The sequence below is a fragment of the Desmodus rotundus genome, chromosome 4, assembly GCF_022682495.2.
Source record: "Desmodus rotundus isolate HL8 chromosome 4, HLdesRot8A.1, whole genome shotgun sequence".
NCBI classification, from domain to species: domain Eukaryota; kingdom Metazoa; phylum Chordata; class Mammalia; order Chiroptera; family Phyllostomidae; genus Desmodus; species Desmodus rotundus.
Window position 1 is genome coordinate 74332895 of NC_071390.1, and position 9971 is coordinate 74342865.

Here is a 9971-nt window from a genome sequence, read left to right on the forward strand (position 1 = left end):
TAAACCATTGAATGATCGTTTCTCATTTTTACACAAAAAATCTGTTGGGAAGGGCTCTTTTTCTTATGGGGCTCTTTCTTTATTATTATTCTGTCCAAGATTTCTAAGCAAGGGGCCATAAGCCCTGTAGACTTTTCATTAAGTTGGGAGAGAAAAAGAATACTTGGACATTTAAAAAATAAACAACTGACAATCAGCCCAGAGAGATGCTGTGAAGTACCATATTTTGCCATGTATAATGCGCACCAAAGTTTCTGGCTCAGACTTTCAGGAAAAAAATATTTTGTAATTTAATTTTTAATTAATTAATTAAGTTATTTATTTATATTTAGATACTTGGTTTTTGTATTATAAAGAAATTTTAGCACTTGTTTTTTAATGTTATGGTACAAAAAGTTTTATGTAACAAATAACTGCAAAACACAAAAACACAACAAGGTACAAGAAATTTTGAAAAGAACTAAAAACATTTATATAGATACAGAATTAGTACTACCCCTGTATAAATGCGCATCCTTATTTTCCCACAAAAATTTGGGCAAAAAATCCTGTGCATTATACAGGCAAAATATGGTAAACAGAAATGTATTTTGTAGACACTTCTAGATTATCCAAGTAAAAATTACCTAGCCACCTTTGTTCACTTACAATACATTTCTATTTGTTATACCAGAAAATCCAGCTGTTCCTAAGGTGATGTAGAATTTGCTAATTTCTCTGAAGAGGAGTATATATGGAAATTTTAAATATTCAAATATAGCAAGTATAATATAGCACTCTTCCACAAATATTAGATTTAACCATTTGGACTTGCTCATATTTGACCTTTTCGGCCCACAAAAACAGTAATTACATGTGGCTCAATCTAACACATCATTTTACTAAATTCAAATCTCTTGAAAATAATTTTGTGACTTTTTAAAAATTCATAAGTCAATTGTAATTACTATTCATAAATTTAAAAAATATTTCCATTTAAAAAAGTATGTCTGAATTTATTTAATTACTTAATGAAGATTTGGCACAGGAAGAGCTGGATCACTGTAAATTTTACAATTCAAGGTTGGGCACAAAATTGGAGCTGTTCAACAGTATAATGGACCATAGCCTGGGGGAAAGTGATTGGCATCTCTAGGACACAAAATAAGTGACATGTCCCTGAGACCTTTTACTTTCATCAGTGGCTTGTACAAAGCCCAGTCCCTTGTATGATTAGAATTCAAGCTAACCTTAAGTCAATGAAAGGACATCCCACCACATTTTTGCCTTATTCCAAGAAGCATCTTCTTGTAAAGTCAGGGACACTCAGATGCTTAGGAGGAGAAACTTCAGGGAGAACCCGTGTTTCCACTAGTTCTCCAGAAAATATAAACTGAAGACATCCTGCTAATGTGTAAGAAAATCCGGGGAACACCTTAGACATCAACCCCATCACAGGCTCCATAAAAATATATTGTCATCACATCCACACCTAAGGGTTTGGATCTAAGACTACTAGTTGGTTTTATTCACATTTTAGAAAGTTCAAATTATTCTCAACATTTGTTTAAGTTGGCACTTAGGTACTTATTACATATTAGTGTAAAAGAAAGTGTAAAGAAGGAAAGGAAAGAGGGAAGGTGGTTGCTTGGCTGACTACTATTAGAAAGTTTTAATAAATTCTATGCACCCAAAAAACTCAGTTAATCAGCCACAGAACTAGTAACATTTTCACTAGAGGAAGTGTATTTTACTTTCATTCAGTAAATGGTTACTGAACCTACTTACCATATGCCAGGGAATGTCCTAGGGACTAAGAATCCCTGTCCAAGCAGAGGTTACCACCTAGGCAGGACCCGGAGAGTCATAGTTCAGTGATACGTGCTCTGGGAAGGTGCTGTGGAAGCTGCAAGAGGTGACCTAAGCCAGTTGTGTAGGTCAGGGAAGGCTTTCTGGAGGAAGTGCTATCTAAGATGAAACATGAACAACGCCTCAGGGCAAACAGTGATATATGAGGGCCATAGAGGAGAGCAGGCACAACACATGAGAGGAAATGAAAGAAATCCAGCGTGAGAGGGAGAAGTGAGAAGGAGGAAGTAAGGCCCAGATCAAGTAGAGGCTGGGCCATGTTAAGGATTCTGACTCTCTTCTAACAAGTAAGAGGCATTCATCCATTGAAGGGTTTTGAGCAGGAGGCTGACATGATGAGATGTGAATTTTAGAATTATCACTGTGAACTGTAGAATTGAGAGTATAACAGAGAAAGGGAAATGTTCAAGACACAGATTTTTGTTTTTAAGATCTATTAGCTCCCAGAATCATTGGGAGGAATGAAGAAAGAGAGCCTAGCCGAACTTTCAGGGAGAATTTCCTAAAAAAAGAGCCAAGAAGGGATATGTTGTTCCTGGCATGATTAGGAAACTGATGACACTGCTCCAGAGCTACCAGCTTGAAGCCAGGCACCTGGCAGGCCCGAGTCTACTGCAGGAATTCAGGTGAGAGGGGACAGCAGCTGGAACCAGAATTATGGTCGGGGTGGAGAAGAGTGCAGGGACTTGTGCCTTACCAAGAAGAATGAATGGAGAAGGCAAGGGAGAGTAAGAAATGACACCCAGGTTGCTGAATTGAAGCAACAAGATGGGAGAATCCATTACTGAAGTAGAGTAAACAAAGGAGAACTGGGGCCTCGAAATGGATGGGGAGTTTTGGATTTAAGAAGTCGAGATGTACACAACAATGAAGAAAGAAATTAAGGAAGACACAAACAAATGGAAGCAAGTACCATGCTCATGGATTGGAGGAATTAACATCATCAAAATGGCCATACTACCCAAAATAATTTACAGATTCAACACAATCCCTATTAGAGTACCCATGACATATTTCACAGATATAGAACAAACATTTCAGAAATTTATATGGAAACATAAACGACCCCGAATAGCTGCAGCAATTTTGAGAAAGAAAAACAAAGCAGGAGGGATCACAATATCTGATATCAAACTGTATTACAAGGCCACTGTAATCAAAATAGCCTGGTGCCTGCATAAAAACAGGCACATAGACCAATGGAACAGAACAGAGAGCCCAGAAATAAACTCAAGCCTTTACAGTCAATTAATATTTGACAAAGGAGGCAGGAGCATAAAATGGAGCAAAAACAGCCTCTTCAACAGATGGTGTTGGGAGATCTGGACAGCTACGTGCAAAAAAATGAAACTCGATCACCAACTTACGCCATACACGAAAATAAACTTAAGATGGATAAAAGACTTAAATATAAGTCATAACACCATAAAAGTCCTAGAGGAAAACATTGGCAGGAAGATCTCAGACATTCCACGCAGCAACATCCTCACAGATATGTCCCCAAAGCAAGGGACATAAAGGAAAGAATAAACAAATGGGACCTCATCAAAATTAAAAGCTTCTGCAGTGCTAAAGAAAACAGCACCAAATTACAAAGAGAACCAACAGTATGGGAAAACATATTTGCTAATGATACCTCAGACAAGGGCCTGATCTCCAAAATATATAAAGAACTCACACGACTCCACTCCAGGAAGACAAACAACCCAATTAAAAAATGGGCAAAGGACTTGAACAGACACTTCTCCAAGGAAGACATACAGAGGGCCCAGAGACATATGAAAAGATACTCAGCATCACTAGCCATCAGAGAGATGCAAATTAAAACCACAATGAGGTACCATCTCACACCAGTCAGAGTGGCCAACATAAACAAATCCACAAACAAATGTTGGAGAGGATGTGGAGAAAAGGGAACCCTGGTGCACTGTTTGTGGGAATGCAGACTGGTGAGGCCACTCTGGAAAACAGTTGGAATTTCCTCAGAAAACTAAAAATGGAACTGCCCTTTGACCCAGCAATTCCACTGCTGGGATTATACCCTAACAACGCTGTAACACCAATCCAAAAGAACCTATGCACCCCAAAGTTCACAGCAGCACAATTTACAATAGCCAAGTACTGGAAGCAAACTAAGTGCCCATCAGCAAATGAGTGGATCCAAAAACTACGGTATATTTACATGATGGAATTTTATGCAGCAAAGAGAAAGAAGGAGCTTATACCCTTTGCAACAGCATGGATGGAACTGGAGAGCATTATGCTAAGTGAAATAAGCCAGGCGGTGAAGGACAAATACCATATGATCTCACCTTTAACTGGAACATAATCAATAGAAGAAAAAAGGAAACAAAATATAACCAGAGACATTGAAGTTATGAACAATCTAACAATGGTCAGGGGGGAGTGGGGAGGGGACAGTGAGGAGAGGGGATTACAGGAACTACTCTAAAGGACACATGGACAAAATCAAGGGGGAGGGTGGAGGTGGGGGAGGGAGGGGGATTTGGCTGGGGTGGGGTGGAGTGATGGGGAGAAAAGGCACACAACTGTAATTGAATAACAAAAAAAATTAAAATTATTAAAAAAAAAGAACCCATGGACATGGACAACAGGAGGGAGGATTGAATGTGGAAGGTGGGGTTAGATAGGGCAGGGGAGAGTAATGGGGGGAAAATGGGGATGACTGTAACTGAACAACAATAAAAAAATTAAGAAAAAGAAAAAAAAAGCCGAGATGTATGAGGAACATGTCCATAGTTGACTGGAATCAGGGGCAGAGTCACAGTGAACTGGAGCCGTGGGCAGGCATGAATTCATCCAGGGACAGTACCCAAGACAAATGGAAAAAGGCCCAGGATGCAATCCTGAAGAACACCACTAACACTTAAGAGATGGGCAAAGGAAGATTAGACCAATAAAGGACCCTGAAAAAGGCAGGAGAGACAGAAAAAAAAATGGAAAGAATGCAGTATCAGGGAAGTGAAGGAAGCACAGGTCAACAGTCCTAAATACTGCTGAGGGATTCAATCAAGCTAAGAACTGAGATCTCAAAAAGAAATTGCTGTGACCTTTCAATGGGATAGAGGATAAGAGAAGAATGCCCACCGACCTGTTCTGTTTATCACCAAACTAGAACTCCTGGCCATCATTATTTTTAAAAAGAAGAAGAAAAGGGAAAAAGAAGGGGCAAGACAAGGAGAAAAAGAAAACAAGAGGAATAAAAGATCTGAAGGGAAGAAACAAAACATCTTATTTGTGTTTGACATAAATATTTACATAATATCAGAGACAGAGTCACAAAGAATCAGCATATTATTGGAAGTAATTAGAGTTTCAAAGGTTAATATTCAAAAGATACTTTAAAAAATCAATAATATTTCTCCACACCAGCAACAACTAGAAAATGTAATAGAAAGGTATCCTTCAAGAGAGCAACACAGCCTGGGGGATGTGATGTATAAATTGGTTGACTATAGTTAATACTGTGTGTATATTTTAAAATTGCTAAAGAGTAGATCTTAAAAGTTCTCACCACAAGAAAAACAAATTTGTAACTATTTGTTGGGATAGATATTAACTAGACCTATTGTGGTGATCATTTATTGTGACTTATACAAATGTCAAACCGTTATGTTGTACACCTGAAACTAATATCACGTTATGTCAATTATATCACAATAAAGAAGACTTTAGTTCTCTCTAAATTGATCTGTAAATCAAATGTAATCCCATCATTGATTTTATATTATTATTTAGAAACTCAAATTTATTGCAAATGCATATGAAAGAATAATGGTTCACAAAAGCTAAATCAGCACTTTAAAAAAAAAAGACAAAAAAGATGAACTTGTTCTGTGAGATAACAAACAAGAGTTCTGAGACAGATCCAAGTATACATGAGAACCTACTGTATAACTGAGACTGCCTCAAAATTAACAGGGCAAGGGCAAACCATCAGTAGGGGAAAACTGGCTCCATACTTCTGCCTAATACTATACACAGACATGAACCTCAGGAGAATTAAAGACCTAAATGTAAAAGATAAAAACTATGAAGCTAACAGAATTTTTGTAGAAAATATCTTTGTGACTTAGGGAATAAAATAGTTCTTAAATAAACCTCAAAAGCACAACACTTGTGTGTTATCTATGCAGAACTCATTGTTAGGGTATCAATTAAAAACTTAACTGAATCAAATTTTACTGAAATCTTAGGTTCCCCTAAAAGCTTAGGGCTACATTCCAACTCCTTATTTTATTACTATCAGCTTCTGTATGAGGTAGAACAGGCACCTCATTGTTCAAGTATGAAGTTTGTGGTAGACTTTCTATATTTAACAAATTAGAAATGATGATTCTTTATGATTATTCATTTAGATATAGAGGTTTCATAAGTATGAGGGATATATACATTCCCCGACTTAAGATGGTTTGCCTTACGATTTTTGACTTTATAATGGTTAAAAAGTGATACGCATTCAGTAGAAACTGCAGTTGGAATTTTGAATTTTGATCTTTTCAAAGGCTAGTGATATGAGGTCTGATCCTGTCTCCTGACGGTGGGCAGGTGCAGCGAGCTGCAGGTCCCAGCTGGCCAGGCAATCTCTAGGGTCAACAGCCCAAGCTCTACAGTGTTCACTGTGTGGCATGCCCGGGCCCAACTGAGCATGCGTAAGGCAGGTTCTGCTAAACTATGATGTTCGGTAGGTTAGGTGTCTTAAATGCATTTTCAATTTACGATAGGTTTATCAGGATGTAATTCCACCATAAACCGAGGAGCATCTCTAATGGGTGGCTTTAATATACATTTAAAAGAAAACATTAGAGTATTGGGTAAGTACTATGAAATTTTTTCATACTCCATAAATGCTACCACTACAGTTCTTCACATACCTTTATTACAGTCCACATTAACCTCTAAAATACCTAGGAGGAAAGCTAATTGGCAAGAGATTTATCAATTATATCTGTGTTTTTCCATACTTGGAAGACTTTCAAATTAAAGGAACTAATATTACTCCCCTTAAAATTAGTGCTATTTCGTAAGTCCTCAGCAAATGGTCCAAAAATAATAAAGTTAAAAAAGCAGAATTTTGACAGCTCTAAGAAACACATTATAGTTACTATAAGAACAACTGAATAAAATTAAAATAATGCATAACTCAAAATTAACTGAAAGCTTAGGTTCCCCTAAAAGCTTAGGGCTACATTCCAAGTCCTTTATTTTACTACTATCAGCTTCTGTAAGAGGTAGAACGGGCACCTCAGATTTCAAACATACTATGAACAGTCTAAAGAAAAAAATCAGCAACTGTTTTGAAATAAGATGTCTATAATCTATAAGTTAAGACTTGAGTGTAACAGCTGGGGAAAGACCCAAAGCCACTGCATCACAGACTGGCTACTTCAATCTTCATAAACTAGGTAATAAACTTAATTTAGACACAACATTTATAATATTCTCAAATAAAAGATTATTTACATAATTAAACAATTCACTCATGTTTTCAGCTCCATTTTTTCATAATGCTGCTCTGAATTTAACTTTTCTTTACAGCCAATAAAACCCACTAAAAAATAAAAATCATGTAATGTATTTAACTTGTTTAATATACTAAAATATTTCCTCTTCAGTCTTTAAGGGTCCCCCCATCTACCCCGTGTATATTTCAGAACACCATAAAAGCACCACTGAGTGGTGTGCTGTAGTAACCCACAGGTACTCTAAATGCATCAGGTTAATAAACTATACCTTGGACAACCACCTGGCTGCCTGGGACAAAGAACTGCTGTGTGCCATCAGCTGCCTGCGCTGGGTACTGCACAATTGTAGCACCTGGTGGAGGAGCTCCTGAATTTGTCACTGTTAATGCCTGCAGTCCCTGAACAACATCAGATCCTGGTTTAGAAATCTGGATTGTTCCACCTTGAGCTATAGCAACTTAACAGAAAAAGAAAAGAAATATTAGAGAATTCCAAGCTTCATTTTTAATAATCTCATATTGGAAGGACATACTCTGGGTCTATGTATTACCAATGCTTCTCATTCTCAATTTACCCTCATTTCTGTGTGCTGAATTGATGAGGAGATCCTCTTTCACAAGACAATACTCTGAAAGGTTCACAAACACTTGAAAATGTCTTTTTTAAAAAGTTTATTCATTTATTTAGCAAATAGTTATTAACATTTGAAAATATCTTATATTCAGAATTATTTGAAATACACAGAGCCCATGGAGCCTCCCTCCTCCCTGGCATCCATCCAACTAAATTATTTAAGAGGAAGAATGGAGATACAGCAGGGAGAAAGTCCAGCTTCTTGATTTTCTCCGTTCTTTCAGATATTTTTAGATAAAGAGCATTCTTCTAAAATTTAAGAAATGGTCAGTGAAATTCCATTGAGCATCATAAATACAATGAATTTGTTTCTTCACTCAGCTAACTACTTTTCTAATTTATCATCAAAAGAAAATAGCTTTTCATGGAATATATATTTTGGTTTTTAAAGCTCAAAACTACAAAACTGTGGCCTTTACCATTCTATGTGAGGATAATCCTGAAATATAAAATATTAAGTTGGAAAGGACCTTAAAAGGTAACTATTGAAACCATTTGTGCTACAATATTTGCCTCTACCAAGTGTCTTGAAATAACTATCTCAGCTAATGGCAACAAATATGGACAGGATTTCTTCTAAATAGGGAGATTTGCCAGTCGTGTTTAAAAATTAACACATTAACTAAGAGTTTCAAAAGAAGAACTGATCAAGTGAAATGTTTTAAATTTTCACTTGACAAGACAAATAAACCTAAATATCTGAGAGTTTGGAATACTTTCACATAAAGATTATGACTCCATGTTTTAGTTTAAATACTAGAGATGAAGTGGAACAAGGGCTATCCTTTTTTGAAAATCACATATAAAAAATCACATATAAACTAGCTAACTAGGTTTAACAATGAAGATAAAAATAATACATCATCAGAATAACACAACATTGACAAACCAATGTAAATGCCTTACACGAATGTTATAGTAGCATCTAAAATACACTTTGAACATTTCCAAGTCATTCCTTAGCCATTTTAACAGTATCTAAGCAGAGGAGAACTTACGTGAAGACCTGATGGCATAAGCCTAACACAAAAAGATGGGTTAACATTTTCTTAAGAGTTCAACACAGATACATTCTCTGTGTTTTCGTTCATTGAGAGGCCGCTATTAGAATAGGATTGACAGAAACTGAAGAATCAGTTACAAAATGTCAATAGTGATGGTATTACATCAGAGTTTCTGGCTCATCCAGAGCCTTATATTCTGTACACATTTTAAAAACAAGATTTTACCGAGACTCTCCAAAGATTCTCAGGGGCCTCAAGATTCACCCCTTGCAATAAAAGGGTTTGCGAGAGATCTAACTATGTCTACCTTCTTAAAAAGAGACATATGAAAAAGAAGAGATAATGCTTCCTTAAATCTTCATGGCTGGACAAGGATAAATTTTATATGTTATCACACATTTGAATGTGTATTTTCAATTAATAATTAGTTTGATGTCATAGTAATAGTGCTTTAGAAGGAACAAGCACAGGCAGTGTAACCACAGTGTTTAACAAGCACCAAGCCTAGTGTTAACCTAAATTTTAAAAGCCAAAATAAGACAAGTTTATATTGGGGATCAAGGAATCGCAATTTTGGGAGTGCAGTTTTAAGTAGAAACTCAGTGTCCTGATTACAGGGTGAAAGCAAGGGGTTTTTATGAGAAAAAGAAAGGGAGAATTATAAAAAGAAGAAAAAATTCCCATTGGTGCTGACAAGCTGAGCTGCTATTGGCTACACTGATTCTATCTTCAGATACAAGGCACATAATCATCAGTCCTTGTGATCAGACAGTCCTGCTGACCTTCCCGATAATTGTTTATAAGACAATTGTGGTTTGGCCCCAGTCCACAGTTTCAAGAAACAGCACGAGCAAGACAGCTTCCTCTGGAATGGCTGCTCAGGCTGCATTTTAAAATGGCCCATTCCTGTTATTCTTCACGCTCCCATATAGCAGGCACTAGGTATGACAAATGAATGACTCATTTCCTCATGACAGACCATAAGCCACTTGGGAATCTA